Source organism: Diabrotica undecimpunctata, chromosome 6 (genome assembly GCF_040954645.1).
Source record: "Diabrotica undecimpunctata isolate CICGRU chromosome 6, icDiaUnde3, whole genome shotgun sequence".
NCBI lineage: Eukaryota > Metazoa > Arthropoda > Insecta > Coleoptera > Chrysomelidae > Diabrotica > Diabrotica undecimpunctata.
The window spans coordinates 146,420,153-146,438,623 of NC_092808.1; the positions used below are offsets into that span (position 1 = coordinate 146,420,153).

Sequence of the window (18,471 nt, forward strand, 5' to 3'; positions counted from 1 at the left end):
CGTCGCGTGCATCAAGCAAATTTTCTAAATATATTTTTTACGTTCCTCCCGATTTTAATGAGTAAATTATAAGTAGCTTCATCGGTAAGTATATAATTGAAAGAACTACTTTTGTACACTCATCGCCACAAAACGCGAGTTACAAAAAATCTGTGGTTATACGAATATAGTTTATTGTCAGTCATAATATAAATACAGAGCAAAATGCTATAATTTATACCAATATTTAATAAATACTCTAATTAAAAGTTCACTTAGATCATTTATTATTTAAAAACACTTACAGAGAAGTAATGACTTGTAGCTTATAATGGTACATTTTATTAAAAATATTTCAAATTTATCCAAAAGGATTACAATTTTTCAAAACGTTTTAGGTTAATCATCAGTGAAACATTTTAAGAGTAGTTGAAACTAGCTCAGAGAATAGGTATAAAAAGCTTTGAATCAAATGACAATGATGGTTATAGCCTAAAATCCCAATGCAGGATCACTACGTTCATAACGTAGTTAGTCAAGCACAAATTTTTATATACACAGTGCAACTTGTATATTACGGCCTCGCTAGTTATGTCATTTCGGTTGTAACGTCAATTTTTAATAGGTCCAGTCAAAAACTATTCGATAACATTATTAGAAATCCGGTTTTATCGGCTAAAAATAAAGTAAAGGTCGTGGCATATTATCGTGCACGTTGTGTTTCCAGAACATAGCGTTTAGTTTCCGAAAAATATAATTTAAATGGTTTTAAATATGAACAACGCACACTGTCCGGAACATAGCGTTTCAGGCACTTAACGTTTCCGTTCAGTATATTCGAAAACAATATTTTACTGATGCCGACGGCTACGTAACGAGTCGTAACCGGTTGGTAAGGATAATGTGCATTAGATGTCCGTCGTTCTCCCCTTGTTATTTATTTAGGAACTTGTTTGATTTTGATACAGAGTATTTAAAAAAATAATTTTCGAGGCTATTTTGTCATTTATGCATGTGTTTTTATTGCTTTGTGACAATTAATCACGGAAGTGATAAACTATTAGGACTTTTGTACGAAAGTGATACCTCTTCTTTTTAAAAATACTTTTTGGTTTGATATGTATGGCTTCGTTAAATGTACTATTTTGTTTTTTAACTGAAGGTGAAATTAAATTTAAAACATATTTAAACTGAATCCTATTCATTCTAAAATAATTGTTAAACCTATTAATTATTATTAAATTCCTAATTGTTTATCACTTCCGTGATTAATTGTCACAAAGCAATAAAAACACATGCATAAATGACAAAATAGCCTCGAAAATTATTTTTTTAAATACTCTGTATCAAAATCAAACAAATACCTAAATAAACAACAAGGGGAAAACGACGGACATCTAATTAACATTATCCTTACAAACCGGTTACGACTCGTTACGTAGCCGTCGGCATAAGTAAAATATTGTTTTCGAATATACTGAACGGAAACGTTAAGTGTCTGAAACGCTATGTTCCGGACAGTGTGCGTTGTTCATATTTAAAACCATTTAAATTATATTTTTCGGAAACACTATGTGCTGGAAACGCAACGTGCACGATAATATGCCATGACCTTTCATCTATAGCGTCATAAAATTTTACAGTAGGTTGTCGTTTTTTATTTTATGAAGAATAAAGTGCAATGCGTTTCCAGCTTTGCAGCATTGTTCCTTTCAAGAATGTGAGAAAGCCCGATTATCCCTCCTGTGTACAGTTATATGACCGTGACAGTTCTATGATTTCTTATTTAATCAGTACCATCCTAACAGTCAAATTTTCTGTTTCAGAATAGCCGTGAAATCGTGTTTGACTTGTTTTGTTTTTAGATTTTAATTTAGTTATTAACTTTTTATTTTTTAATATGGCAAGTTGTAGTATTAAAAGGAAGGCTTTGCCTATTAAAGATAAAGTGCGTATTATAAGAGCATTTGAAAGTGGTCAAAAAATTGCCGATTTATGTCGGCAATTTGGACTAGTTAATTCGACTGTCGGCTCAATCCTAAAAAACAAGGACACAATTTTAAAATCCTTTAATGAGGAGCAAGAAAATGTTAAAAAAATTAGGAAGTGCATTCGTGATGATGTAGATTTAGCTCTACTCAATGGTTCAAGCAGCAGTGTCGCAGTTCTGATATTCCTGTGTCTGGGCCACTTTTAAAGGAGAAAGCTACAGAGTTCGGAAAACTGTTTGGTAAAGATTTCACATGCTCTAACGGCTGGCTAGATCGGTTTAAAGCCCGGCACTCAATTTCCTTGAGAGACAAAATGTGTGGACGAGAACGTGACAGGTGAGTGTGAGTGGTAACAAAACACATGGTCACAACTAAAGCAACCATACAAGAATGAAGATATCTTCAATGACAATGAAAAAATTTAAATTCAAATTAAAATATAAATTTGATATAAAAATGAGGTTGTATCGATCTCAAAAAATATGATTAACCTTGCCAAAAACTCGCAAAAACCCTTAAAAATCCTAAAAAACATGGTTATTTGGGAGTTTAAAAGTGTTTCGCTTAATTTCTCTAATATTCTAAAGGACTCAGTTGCTTCAAATTATATATAACATATAAAAAACTTTGATTTCGTTTATTTTAAAGTCTATAAAATAAAGAGAATCTCTTTAAAACCATCAAAAATCCAGTTTGTCGATTTTTAAAGGTGACACACCTAATGGAGAAGTTTGGAAAAAATCAAAAATAAATTTTTTGATTAAATACACAAAATAGAATAAAACATTAGACCTGCAGCTATCTCCAAAAAAAAGTTAGATGCTTTTTTCAAAAAAAATAAATGTTTACGTTATGTGCACCCAACATATTATAGCCTATAAAAATACACAAGTTTTATTAAAGTCACACACTATGCTTGTGAATTTTTTAAAATTTTTAAATTTATTATAACCCAACGAAAAAAAAAAAATAAAACCGAAAAATTTTTAGGGGGGATGTGAAGGGGTTGGGGTGGTGAGAGTAGGTAGAGGGTTAAAATTAACGGAGTACGCTCTGCTTTTCTGAATGGTGTTAAAGTTTGTTTAGCAGTAAATGGTTGACCTCAATTAGTATCGACTATAAACATCCTGGGTTAACCGATAATATTATAAAAGGCTCGGTTTCAGGTAACAATGGTTTACCTTAGGTACAAGGTCTTAACAATGGGCCAAGTCAGATAAATTTAATAATATTTACGACCGCACTAATTCAAGTCAACCATTTTCTGCTAAACAAACTTTACTAACTTATATCAAATTTATGGGATATGGGATCAGAAATGTCAAGAAATCAATACATACATCGGAGGGAAGCAATGTACAAAGGTATGGAATTTTATACAATCAGTAAAAAATACAGGAAAAGACAAAGCACACATACACACCATAAAACCAAGACAATGGAAAGATCACTATGAAAGCTTGCTGACAGAAACAAGACAAGAATACCTAGCGAACTCCCCAACACAGTCAGTACAAATACAAGGAGAGGAAGCGAGGGTAGATATCGAAACAGTAAGGAGGGCTGTAATGACCCTAAAGAATGGTAAATCCGCTGGACCTGAGGGAATCTATGCTGAAATGCTTAAGAATGGAACTCATAAACTATTTGAAATATTAACTTATGTGATCAATCAGTGTCTAAATGGACACCCAGTACCAGAACAATGGAGAACGGCATACATGTCCTCAATACACAAAAAGGGGGACAAAAGTAATTGTAATAATTATAGAGGCATATCGGTAACCAGCACCCTGAGCAGACTGTATGGACGAATTTTGAGAAATATGATCGAGGAAGAATATAAGCACAATGAAGAGGAAGAACAAAGCGGGTTCCGTGCAGGAAGATCGTGCACCGATAACGTATTTTGTCTTAAACAAATAATAGAAAAAAGATCGGCTAAGAATCTAGAAACTCATATTACTTTTGTAGACCTGCAAAAAGCATATGACAACATCCCCTTAACAAAACTGTGGACAACGTTAAAAAGATCTAACATCAACCACACATTGATAAATGCTGTACAAGAACTATATAGAGACTCAAAGGCACAGATAAAAACAGGAAAATATATAACGGAAGAATTCCTGGTTACAAAAGGCTTGCGACAGGGATGCTGTATCTCGCCAACCTTATTCAAGATATATGTTGCAGCGGCATTGGAAAGATGGAAAATAAAGGTACATAGGATGGGTATAGAGCTTAGCAATGAATGTATATATACACTCCAGTTTGCTGATGACCAGGTAGTGCTAGAGACCGACAGGGAAGACATGCAGTACATGCTAAGAAAACTGATAGAAGAATATCACGACTGGGGAATGAATGTCAATACAACAAAAACCAAATATCTTTGTATTGGAAACGAGTCAGATAACATAGACCTCGAAAACGGACAACATATTTCCTGCTGTCACAGCTATGACTACTTGGGTGTTGCCTTTGACAATACAGGAACTGATACACGGGAAATAGAAAAACGAATCACTCAAGCAAAGAAAGTCTTAGGATGTCTCAATGGTATACTGTGGAGTAAAGAGATAACGAAAGGAAGGAAATTTAATATATATGAGACCATGATTAAAACTACTCTTCTTTATGGCGCTGAAACATGGAGAATTAGTGAAAAGAACAAAAAGCGAATAGAAGCAGTAGAGATGGATGCAATGAGAAGATCTTTAGGTATTTCCAGACGAGACCGAATCAGAAATGATGTAATAAAACAACGTATGGGAATAGAAGGAAATATAACTCAAGATATAGAGAAGAAACAATTAAGGTGGTATGGGCATGTTCAACGGATGCCAGCATCAAGACTCCCCAAAAAAGTAATAGAATGGCAACCGATAGGTCGACGGAAAAGAGGAAGACCCAGATTAGAATGGCAACACGGCGTAAACAAGTCCATGAGCGAAAGAAATTTAACAACAAACGACTGCGAAGATAGGAAGAGATGGTGTTTAGGTATCGGACAACGTCGAAAGACGTTCTAAACCGATGTGTATATATCAAATTAAGTTACTGGGGTAGAGTCGTGACGTTTCCCTCATGACCCTTAATGTTGTCTGCTACAATTACTAAGATGTCAGGAAGAAATTATTTCAGGCCGGGACCTATAAGTCTGGAAAACTATCATTTCGAAATATTGATCTGCTTGTTCATATGTCATATCTTAAACTCTCCATTAAAACAACAATTTTATTCCTATTTTAAGTCAAACAATTACTTAAGCAACTCACAATATGGATTCAGAAGTGCTCGTTATACTACGAACGCGGTATTTAATAATGTGAGCGAGGTGATTGAGGAGCTTGAACGCGGCAATTGCATAGCAATTTCTCTTTGCGACTTGTCGAAGGCTTTTGATTCCGTTTTACACGACATTTTGCTCCACAAATTAAATAACTCTGGAATCAGAGGTATCCCTCTTAAATTTATAACTTCTTACCTATGTGGCAGACATCAGGCGATAGTCTCTAAAGGTCATCTCTCTTATTTTCTATCCGTAAAACATGGAGTCTCACAAGGTTCGGTCTGAAGACCTCTTTTCTTTATTGTTTATGTCTACGATTTGATTAAATTCATATCTCCATATAAATTCGTACAATTCGCAGATGATACGACATACATTATATTAGGAAAACATAATGATGATCTAAAAATGTCTTACGAGGAAGTTTCTACTAAATCTAGCACATGGTTTACTGCAAACAAACTGAAACTTAACTCCGATAAAACGCAAAACTTGGATATAACCGCAAGTAATTTACATAATGATCCAGATAACAAGGAGACTGTTAAACTATTGGAAATAACTTATTTTTACGTCACTGAACTGGTCTGCTCATATCTCACAACTAAAGAAAAACCTATCAAGTTCATTATTTGTTATTCGCCAACTAGCAAGGGTTTGAAACATTTAAAATGACATATATTTTTTTATTTTTTACCTAAACTATGGAATAAACAAATGCACTTCAAATTTTTAGAATGCAAAAGAAAGTTGTCAGTATTTTAACAAGGGTTAGTCATGTAGAACACCGCCGACTTTTCTCTATCAAATTCAAAATTATGCCGCTACCGACTCTGTTAATATTTCAAGTTCTGACTGAAATTCACAAAAAAACGGTCCATTTAATACAGCAGTCAGATGTTCACGTTCACAATACGCGAAACTGTCATTACTTACGAACACATCGCTGTAGATTTCGACTTTCAGATAAAAAATGCCTTAACTGTAACTATTTCAATATTTCACCAAAAAGTATTAGACAGCTAAGCTGTAATAGTTTCGAAAAAGTTTAAAAAATATATCTTCTGAAACATTGCTTTTACAACTTAGAAGAATATATAACTCATTGCAGAACATCCACTGAACTTCTTACAGTCACTTTGTCATAAATCATTTTCATTAATATGTGGTCTTGTTGTTTAGTAGCTAATAAATAAAACTCCAGTAAACTCCAATAAACTTTCAAAACTCCATTATACGATAAATATTTTTTGAGAAAATAAATACAAAATCAAGATGTCTAATAACAGACGAAAGCTTTTTATATTAATCAATCTCTATTGGTATTTGTTAATTTTTCCTGCAATCGAGTAAAATAAATAAACGACTATATCTGTACCTGTACTGTATGCACTTATAAAACGTATGTATAATGTTTACTCGAATAACGAATTTGAGCGTGCGTTAGAAACAAAAATAAAAAGCGGAAATTGCAACTTACGTATAAATGATATAACAGTTTATATGCATCTGTGCGGGCATTTCTTCAACCATGCGCTAATGATTTGTTGTAATTGCCTTTTATAAGAATGTTTTCTTTGCGGGAGACGGGTTAATGAGATATACTGGTTAACACTTGCCGATAACTTCCATCTTCTTTAATAGTATTGCCTGACCTTTTTGCCGACGGGAAAAATGGCGGAGATTGCAGTCTAATCTACAATATTATATTGAAATTCGAGAACATTCGATTTAAATATTATATTAACGGTAAACATTATTATCAGGACTGTTCAAACTATTATTTAATACCTATATTTTATATAGCAATTGATAAATATATATACATGTTTAAACAACTAGTTTAATGAAATAACCGTAGTACATTCAATGAATTGGCGAGTATTTTGGATTAGGGATGAAAGCTTTAACTTAAACGGTCCTCTGTACTGAGAAAGTTAATAGCAATATCTCCCAATTACTCCCTTACTCCCTTATACGAAAGGGATCTTGGATGTAGTAATCCCCATCCATAAAAAGGGAGACAAAACTAAGTGCTCTAATTATAGAGGCATCTCTCTACTTAATACGGTAAATAAAATCTTATCGAACATCCTATTAAGTAGGCTGACACCGTTTGTAGAAAATATCATGGGGGAATACCAAGCCGGCTTCAGAAAACATAGATCGACTATAGATCAGATCTTTACTCTAAGACAGCTGCTTGAAAAAGGATGGGAATTCAATAGAACTAACCATAATCTCTTCATAGATTTCCGGCAAGCGTACGACAGCATTAAAAGGGATCGGATGTGGAATGCAATGGCAGAACTTTCAGTTCCAAAGAAACTTATCCAGCTTGTTTAGTTATGTGTGAATAGCTGTAGATCCAGATTACGGATAGGTAACAAACTCTCAGAATCTTTCGAAATAAGCAGTGGCCTTAAACAAAGAGATGCGCTGTTACCTTTCCTCTTTAATATCATCCTGGAGCAAGTAGTCAGAGCAGCCCAACTTAAAACAGAATTACTGACAGTAAATGGACCAAAATTACTACTAGCATACGCAGATGACATTGACATTGTGGAAAACACAGTCACCAATGTGAAGGAGACTCATAATTAATTAGAGCTAGAGGCAAAGAAAACTGGTTTAAGGGTAAACGAAGAGAAAACCAAATACATGTGCATTAACAGACAAAAGGGACGAGATAGAATAGAGAAAAATGTTACAATAGACCCATATAACTTTGAAAGAGTGGAGAGTTTTATATATCTCGGAGCAACAATCACTGCAGATAACGATATCGCGGAAGAGATTAAAAGAAGAATTTAGGTAGCAAGCAGATATATGTACAGCCTCCACAATACTATTGAATCTAAAAACCTCACACGAACATCAAAGATTAGAATATATAAAACGGTGATTAGACCGGTGCTCATGTATTGGTGTGAGACGTGGACCCTGACCAAAGAAACTAAAAGAAAACTTAGATGTTTTGAGAGGAAAATCCTCAGAAGAATATGTGGGCCTTATCACGACATTAATAGCAACCAATACCGAATGAGAACAAATGCTAAGGTCAAGCAGATATAGTCCGAGCAGTATAGAGCAAGCGATATAGTCCAAGAGATTAAATCCCAACGTCTAAGATGGGCTGGCCATGTCCATAGACTCCCTAATAACCGCCTTGCCAAGCTAATAAGGGAGAAAGCCCCCACAGGAAGAAGGCCCTTAGGACTTAGCACGAATGCAATGGAGAGACAATATATGGTCAGATCTAAGAACAATGGGGCTACCCACTGACCCAACTATTATGGGCGACCGTTCAAGATGGAAGCAAGTTGTGCAGTCAGCCAAAACCCACTCCGGGTTTTAGTGCTACGAGAGGAAGAATATCTCCCAATATTTGAATCACTGTCAAAACCAAGCAAAAATACGGTTTTAATTGATATTGTATTTTACATTCAGTTAGCGAAATATAAAATTATTAGTACAAAAAAAAATTACAGGTTCAATTGTTCATGGGGCCAGAGCGTACCACTGCTCATTTTTTCAAAATTTCCTGAAAGTTTTCCATATATCAATTTTTTAAGATTTTTATTTTAGAAATGTACTGCGAACAAGCTAACTATATCATCACAGGAAGCATAACTTAATCCTACATAACATAAAAAAATAAGACTTTGAGAAAGTTAACTTTTATAAATTTTACTCCTCACTTATCCTACACTGACCCTACTTCCGATTTTTTTTAATTCTTATTTTAGAGGTCGAACGAAATTGTTGTATGCAAAACACAAAATCATATAGGTAGCGTTAAAAAAAACAATAAAAATAGAAAAGAAATAAAGAGAAATGAGTGGTTTTATGTAGTTTAATTGTATTTATTGATAATAATAATTTCCAAAAATACAGTACAAGAACGTTGTTACATGTAAGAATACTTTTTTATGATAATTTGAAATGAAATTATTCTTGAGTGAATACATATTACATAATATATATTACTTATTATATAATCTATACAATTGATAAAAAAATAATATGTTTTCATATATAAAGAATTAAAGAGTTCATATGTAAAGAATTATATACACACGTACTTCTCAAAAGGTTTTTAAAATAGTCGTCATGATCCCTTAATATTTTCTAATTATTCCATATCGCACTTTTAAGTCGCAATAAACAGCTTCCATTGCCTGCTCCGAGAAATATTCAAGACCTTATCCATAGTACTCACAAAATTCGACTATGTGCCCAAAAATAATATGGATTTTAGAGTTACGAAGATTTCTAGAGCCAAATAACTTGTTTTAAGTTTTTAATAAACATAGGATATCTTCCTACAAATTCTCATAAAATAATTATTGTGACATGTAACAACGTTATTCTACTATTTTTTGAAAATTATAATTATCATTAAATACAATTAAACTACATAACCACTCATTTTTCTTTAATTTCTATTTTTATTGTTTTTTTTTAAAGCACCACCTGTATGATTTTATTTTTTGCATCCAACAACTTCTTTTGACCTCTAGAATAAGATTTTAGAAAAAATCAGAGATACATAAAAATTTTATTTAAATTCTCCTACAAGTACCGTGAAAAAAGAGAAACGAGTTAATAAGAGAGAAAACAAAAGTGAGGGATGTTAGACAAGAAGTTGCAAAATTTAAATGGAGATTTGCAGGACACAATATAAGACAAAAAGAAGACCGATGGAACAAAATTCTTAGAAGTTGGAGACCGTGGGAATATAAACGAAGCAGAGGAAGGCCCCAAATGAGATGGGCAGATGATATCAAGAAGCACGTGTGCTCTAGGTGGATGACTATAGCGACAGACAGAGAAGAATGGAAAAGGATTGGGGAGGCCTATGTCCAAAGATGGACCGAAGAGGGCTAATTAGATAGATAGATAGACAAGCACCGTGAGATATAATTATTTAAAGGCTATATTCGCATGCGTTTAGCACCATCTTTAAGCTCTTTCAGCGCAACTCTTTTTAAAGTAAAGGGCTTGAAAAAACACTAATATACATCACTTTGTAGCTTTTAAAATAAACCATAAACTGGTGATTAAATTTTTTTCAAGCAAATCCATGCATTTAAAAAGAATTTGGAGCACAAAACCGTCATATCCTGATTATAAAGTAAGATATCGGTTTATCTAAATGGTCACTGATTAGAATCACATCAAATTCTAGGTAATAACTAATCTGATTGTAACAAATATGTTACAGGTAAATATAAAATAAAAAAATATGTTTCAAAAATCTGAATCTTTTTATAACCTTGTTTATGAACATGGAGTCAAGCATACAATAGTTGATGACATAAAAACAAAATAGTTAATATGGTACGGCCATGTACAGAGAATGCCAGATGACAGGATTCCAAAACAGATTTTGACGTGGACACCACAAGGGAGAAGGAAAAGAGGAAGGCCGAGAAAAAGCTGAAGAGAGGGAATTGAAAAAGAACTAGAGGAAAGAGAAATCTCTCCAGGCCTATGGCTGAATAGAGAAGAATGGCGGTTAGGAGTTGGAAGGCGTCGGAGAACGCTGTAAACCGATAGTAGTAGTAGTTTATGAACATGGAACTGTCTTTAATCTTACAAAGGTAAAACTGGCTAGGCTCGGCTAAGCAAACAACACTTCTGCGTAAAATATGCAGTGCACATGAACTCTATCAAAAGTATTTTCTGTAATACTAGTACAAAGCGGAGTCAGACAGGATGACTCGTTAAGCCCACTTCTCTTTAATATAATAATGGACAAAATAATACAAGCAGTACGTAAAGCTCATGGTTACAGAATAGGGAACAAAGAAATCCGCCGAGATAGAAGACGAGCTCCAAAGATTAACACACATCTTCAATACAACAGCCAAGAAATACAGTATAAAAATGTCAGCAAAAAAACCAAATGTATGACAACATCTAAATACCCACTTCGATTTAAATTCAAAATTGACGGGAAAATAATACAGCGAGAAGCAAGAAGAGGAAGTACGACCACAAAGCAAGTAAAGCGGCGAGATCTCTTAATGACAAAATCTGGAAAAACAAACACCTAAGACAAGACACAAAAACAAGAATCTATAAAGCAGCAATTAGACCTATGTTAACATACACGGCGGAGACAAGACCTGACACATTTAAATCAAGACGACTGCTAGAAACAACAGATATGAAAATACTTCTGTTAGATAGGGACAGAAGCGAAAACATAAGAAGAGCATTCAATATGGAAGACATAAATGGATGGGTGACAAAACGGAAACGAGTGGAACGAACACATTAGTAGAAAGGAAGAGGATAGGATAGTACGAATATCACGAGATATGTCACCAAATGTACGATGGAGTATTGGCAGAAAAAGAAAAAAAAATCGGTTGCCTGTAAAGTCGGTTTTACGGGCGAAGATTTTACGTGACAACGTCTTTTTCTCGGTAGAATATTTATTAATATGAATATTATTAAATTGCACAATAGGAACAAGGAATTGAATGAAAATAAGAATTGCACAAATTTTAACTATAGAAATATATTTTGTTTACTAAAACATTGTACATGTAAACTTAAACTTAACTAATTTCTATTTGAGTGATTTTGTTGAGGATAGGACGATGATAGGAGAAATATGAAATGAAAGGAAGTGTTTCTGCTGTAATGTGTCTTGAACGCCAAGAACGCTCGAGAAAGACAGAGACACAAGCACGGAAGCACGCACCGATTCAACGCGCTTAATTCTCTAATGCTGCGCGCGCAGCGGACCGATCATGTTTGAGTGGGAGAGAGACGCAAGGCATTCGCCGGTCCGGCGGGCCTCTCTCTCGTTCGGTGACTCACTGTAACAGACGTGAGCGAGCGTTACACTTTTTCATGAATGACTCCGAGCCACAACCTAATTTAAGACGTTGTCACGTCAAAAACATGATGCGATAATTTAAACAATTTAGGAGGCTAATATTGAAGAATAATTAGGCTTTAAAGCATACATACAAGAAGTAAGAGGAAGAAGAAGACATTTTAACTGCTAGAGCAATTTTATTTCGTACCTTATACTGTAGAGTAGAGTAGACCATTGGCAGTTCATTATCTAGCAATAATCCAAAACACTTGCAAATTTGTAAAATATACAATATATATATATATATATATATATATATATATATATATATATATATATATATATATATATATATTAGTATGTTTATTGTCCCATATCGTTAAAATTTTTATTGACCAAGAAATAACAATACATTTGAATTTTAGAGTTTACTTTTTTTTAAATTTTTTATTAAACATATTTGGGTTCGTTACCTTGTCGGAGTTAAAGTGTACTGTAAATTGCTAGTATCTAAATAGTTAACTTTGTAAGTTTAAACTTTTTTAACTTACGTATCGTTCTCCGAAACCAAACACAGAGATTGACTTCGTATATCCACAACGAATAAGGATGTTTATTCACCTTGGGATCCTTCTAATATTTGTAAAAGTTTCAAAAGTCAATGTTGATTCAAGTATTTGAACAAGTGACAGTGATCTCGAAGGTTTGGAAAATATACTATAGTTTCATGTTAGCAAAAGGCTTAGAGTAAATATGATGGTTGAGAATACATGAGAAGATAATATATAAGTAGTAACGAGAGATTTTGTTGAATGGACTACTTGAGCAATGTTGGTTTTAAAAAACTTATAATTAACGGTCAGACTAGTTAACCTGAAATAGGTACTAAGAATTAAAAAATAAAAACTACTAGTAATAGTTAAAAAGTAAGAATGACTTAAAAATTTAAAAAACATCTGGTTACATTTATACATTTATTTTTTTTTGTAACAAAAACAACAAGAGCCAACATAAAAAACACTTACAAACTTAAATGTGGCGACTGCCCAAAAACTTACATTGTTCAAACTGGTAGAAATTTTAATAAACGAATAGCACATAAAAGGGCTTTCAATAATAGAAAAACAGATTCTACATACGCACTTCACCTTCTAGATCATAATCATTCTTTTAATGACGAATTTAAAATTCTTCACATTCAAAATAAAGGCCTTAAGCTATCTTTGTTAGAATCTATGGAAATCAACAAATTAAAAAACACAGATATAATTCTGAATGACCAGCTTGAGACAAACAGTTCTCCCCTCCTCAACCTATTTCATTAGAGACTATAAAGTGTAAACCCATGCCAAAAACAGATCACTTGAGAAAGGCAATCAGCCGAAACAGCTGTAGTGATAAGAATTTAAAATAAATTTTGTGGAAGTTTTGAAAACAAAGTTTTCAGTGTTTTATTGTTACATAAAATGAATTTCCATCAAGTAACGGTCGAATCCATCAATTATTTATTTTTTTAAGTGGAAAGAAAAATCTCTGCACACAATCCTTTAGTTTATTAAATCATAACTGATGTTGTGTTTGTGCGATCGTTTCGGAGTCTACAATTTGTACTCCATCATCAGGCCTGATTAGTAATTCTTTTTTAAATCATATCTCTTTTGTTTATAAATATTAACAATTGAAATGTTTGCAGATTGTCAATGAAAACCTATATTTTGTGATGCAATTAATAAGTGTGCAATTTATGTAATTTCAAATAAGTGTGAGCTCTTTAAATTGAAGCTTCTCGTCGGACTCTGCCACCTAAGTGGTGGAGAAACAAGCTTGCAGTTCGCCAGATTTTAACATCGGGGCACCTTCTTTTATTGAAAGTTCCAAAAAGCACATTGGCTGACCAAGACCCAATTTTGGCTACAGTGTCATTGAAAGAAGAGGAAATTTAAATTTGTCCTCTCAAAAATTTTTATCTGTGACGAAACTGGTATATTGGTGATGCATGAAAATACTGTCATGGTTTTGTCTTAAAAAGGCAAAAAGCAAGTCAGTAGAATAACGTCAAGAAAAAGACGAAAAAACGTTACTATTTTGGTTTTAATTACCTTGACTGGTAATGTGTTCTTGTCACCTTTATTTGTATTTGGGAGATTAAAAATGTCCAAAAAATTCAGAGAGATGTCCCGAAGGGAAATATTTTTGCCTACAAATAAAGAGGATACATCACTGTCAATTCACTGCTCTTGCTAAAGATGTATGTTGCTCATGTAAATCCAATAAATGCACAGTTTATACAAAGAACTACAAGTTATTTTGTATACAAGTGCGTATACTGCGCACAAGTTTAACTCGATTGTGAAATAACGAGATCCTTTAAGGTTACATACACTGAAGCTTGTGCTAAATCAACAACCCAATATCGCCGTCTTAAAATAGCTCAGACGGATATTGCGTCTTTGCTTAGAATAGCTTTCATGACTATTTGATGGATGGAACTTGCAAAGTCAAAATTTTCCTGGAAAGAACTTGACCCATTAAAGAAAGGCATCTTTACATATGTGTACTGCTTTGTTACAGGTCACTTCACTGTGAAGCTTCTGCAAGAGTTGCAGTTTTCAGTACCAAAAATCGTTCATCTAAAGAATGATTGCGATTTCAATTTTTCCTGTAATTGAGCATAGGACGAAAATTATTCAAAGACAAGGAAGAGAAGTGAAAAGGGTGAAACTTTATTTGGAATTCTATGCAAGAGTACGTTGCATAAAAGTTAAAGAAGTCTCAAAATAAGATTTATAAAAGCTGAAAGGAAAAAAGGAAAATGAAATTAGCTAAAGAAAACTGCTGAATCGCCTTAGCACATAAGATGAAAAAAAAAACGAAAAAGTTAAACGAAAAAAAAAACTATGTAAAATTTCTTCGGGTTGATGGAAGCCTAGAAGCTGACTCCTATATTTGTATCTATATTTTACTGGTCCAGATCTTTTTTATTTATTGTTTTTATTTTTTTTATGGACAGTTTCATTTTTATTACTTCGTATTTTGTATAGTCCAGTCGTTAGAGACTGTCAATTTTGCGACTCCAAAAAGATGCAAGAAACTTTACCACTTCTACCGCCGTACTTCCTTATAAAACCCCTCCTAAAACGGGGTGGAGGTTAAGGCAAACAGAAAAAATCAATTTATCAAAAATTTGTACGCCGTAGAAAAAAATAATAAGAATGAAGTGCTAAGATAATTTTGTTAATTAACACTTTTTGTGTAGAATGAACTGTTCTCTCAAAAATAACAGTTAAAACGACCGTTGATTTTGAATGTCAGTTATGCGGGCGAAATAAATTTTAAATAAAATTTGTATAAATTCGACGGTAAAAATTCGATATATTTTCTAAGAATGTCCTATCGACAAAAATCAAAATGCGTTTTAAAGGCGAAGGGAGCAGCTTTCGTATAGTATGTTTGTATTTTGCCGCAAATCAAGTCAGTTTCTATAAAGTAGGAGTGGCAAACTTTTTTGAATCTTTTTTGGGGTCCCCAAATGTTCCTAAATGTCTGTTATCATCACCACATCAATTATTACTTCAATATACAGGGTGTTTTAAAAAGGTATGTCATAACTTAAATCACGCATTCCAGGGACAAAAATAAATTGATTGAATCCAACTTAAATTAGTACAAAAGTGTACACAAAAAAAGTTACAGCCCTTTGAAGTTACAAAATAAAAATTGTTTTTTTTGCATTATCTCCTAAACTACTTGACATTTTTTAATAAAAATGGACACGTTACTTTCATGTTCTGAAAGCATTTTTCATACAAAAGGAACAACAAAATCTAAACGCACAGAAAAATTTTAAGGGGGGTGTGCAGCCCTAAATCCCCCCAAACTTTTGAGTACGTTCAAGTCAAAGGAATTTTGTGGCATCATTAGTTTAACACATTATTTTTAAAACTTTTTTGCGCTTTAACTTTTTCAAAAAACTAGTTTTTTCCTAGTTGGCCATAAAATTACAATTAGTTTCTACGGATACAATCATTACAAACAGTTCTATCAATAATAGTCAATAATTTGAAGCTATCATTTATTGTGTGAATAAGATTAATATTAAAAATTTTGATATTACAATGGCCTACATATTTCAGGAAATGGCAGATATGCATTTAACTTTGAATAAGTTAGATCAGATTAAATTATGATTTCAATAAACTATCGGGAATATCGTAGGTGAATGTCAAGGAAATAGTGCAGCAGCCGCAAAGCGTTATGCAGTAAAATACCCCAATCGAAATACACCCAATAGGCGATTATTTCTGACCATTGATCTTCGTTTACGGGAAACGGGTACATTCGAACCGCAAGTTGCTGGCAATAGTGGTCGTCCAATAATGGATGCAACTGATGAAGACATTTTAGTCCTACAACAATTGAGGGTTAGAATAATTGAAGCTGCAAATCAATTTCATCAGAAAAATATGATTTTTCAACGTATTCGGTTTTCCTTATTAAAACGATACCGAATGTGTATTGAAGAAAATGGGGGTCATTTTGGACATTTATTGTAATATCTTATTTATAGAGGTTATAGACATTTTTGTACTTGTTAATTCATTTAAGCCATTTATTTTGTTGCACGTAATTTTTAAAGGTTAATGAAAAGGGCCGTAACTCAATAAAAACTATTTTTTGAAAAAAGTGATAACAGGCAAAAAGTTTTAAAAATAATGTGTTAAACTAATAATGCCACAAAATTCATTTGATTTGAACGTACTCAAAAGTTTGGGGGGATTTAGGGCTGTGCACCCCCTTTAAAAATTTTTTGTGCTCTTAGATTTTGTTGTTTCTTTTGTATGAAAAATGTTTTCAGAACAAGAAAGTAACGTGTCCATTTTTATTACAAAATGTCAAGTAGTTTAGGAGATAATGCAAAAAAACAATTTTTATTTTGTAACTTCAAAGGGCTGTAACTTTTTTGTGTACACTTTTGTACTAAAGTAAGTGGGATTCAATCAATTTATTTTTGTCCCCGGAATGCGTGATTTAATTTATGACATACCTTTTTGAAACACCCTGTATACTTTTAAATTTGTCTACTTTGTCTTCAATGAATGCTTACGTAGCTTTCTTTCTAGTGAACTTTGTATCCTATTTGTATATATGGATTGAAAATCGTCGGTCCATTTTATTGGAAGACCAACTTTAATTCTAAAGACTAAGGATATCTTCTGTGAGTATCTTAATCATATCTGAAGACATTTCTTGCTTAATTTACTCGCCTAAGATAGTTTTATGGGTTTATATTATATTCGAGTATTTTGGTAAATAATTAAGGGGGATATTGGCTCTTTGTAGTATACACCTTTTAGTTCTTGATAGAGCCTAACACAGTTGGAGATTTGCAGATATGTTTGTTAATTGTAGTATTCGGTGGTGTATTCCTCATTGTTCTAAAGCTTTAAGCACCTCATAATGGTTGATAGTATAAAAACCTTCCTCATAATCCACAAATACTTGAACTAATGGTTTCTTGTCTCCTCTGGCTTATTATTTATCTATTCAAGTGACGTTTTTGTCTTTTTATAGGTTTCTTCCTTTAAATATATATGTTAAATATAATCTTTGATTTTACAATTGTGTGATAGCTACCTGGGAGGGGATCTGTTAACTTTGTTCTCCTTGTTGTCTAATCTACAAAAAGACGCCAAGTAGAAAGACTTACATGGAACGTTTACTTATTTTAATATCCGTTTGTGGTATGTAACTTGAACATAAATATTAAATGATATGCTATAAGATTTTTTGTAAGTTGTGGTAACGTATTTCACATCGAAACCTTGCTCTTATAGTAAACTCCATAAAAAAATACCGTTCGCCTGAATTTTATTACAAAAAAAAAACTTGTTTATTATAAAGTAATATAAGACATAAATATCGTATATATACAATTAAATACCAAAAAACAGTAAGGTTGCTTTCACTATTTATATCTATCTATTTTTAAGGTCAGTCTATGCAAATTATGTTACATTTCTGACACCAATCAACAAGTGTTAAAGTTTTTGTCTAAATTTTACCTACAGGTATTTAATAATTATTAAAATAATCAAATAGTTACGAACCCATATCTTGACCTTTCCAATCGCACACGCCCTGATTTTAATTTTAATACACAAAAGATAAAAAAACGTTTGTTGAATATCTGGTTAAACATGAAAATAACTAATCTTCCTGTTGTTGAAGGCCAATTTTTATTTAATGACTTTTTTCTTCTTTTAATACATCTTAAATAGTATATTGGGAAGATACGTGAAAAGAGGCTAAAAATAAATCTAGTTTTAGTTGTAGTTGTCAATTTTATCTACAAACCTGACTTTTTACAT

General features: G+C 32.8%; 1 protein-coding gene across 7 annotated transcripts in view; it reads left to right on the forward strand.

Moving 5' to 3' along the window:
- The window catches only part of blo (bloated), a 524,956-nt gene that overhangs the window by 372,748 nt on the left and 133,737 nt on the right, over positions 1–18,471 (forward strand). The window lies entirely within an intron of this gene.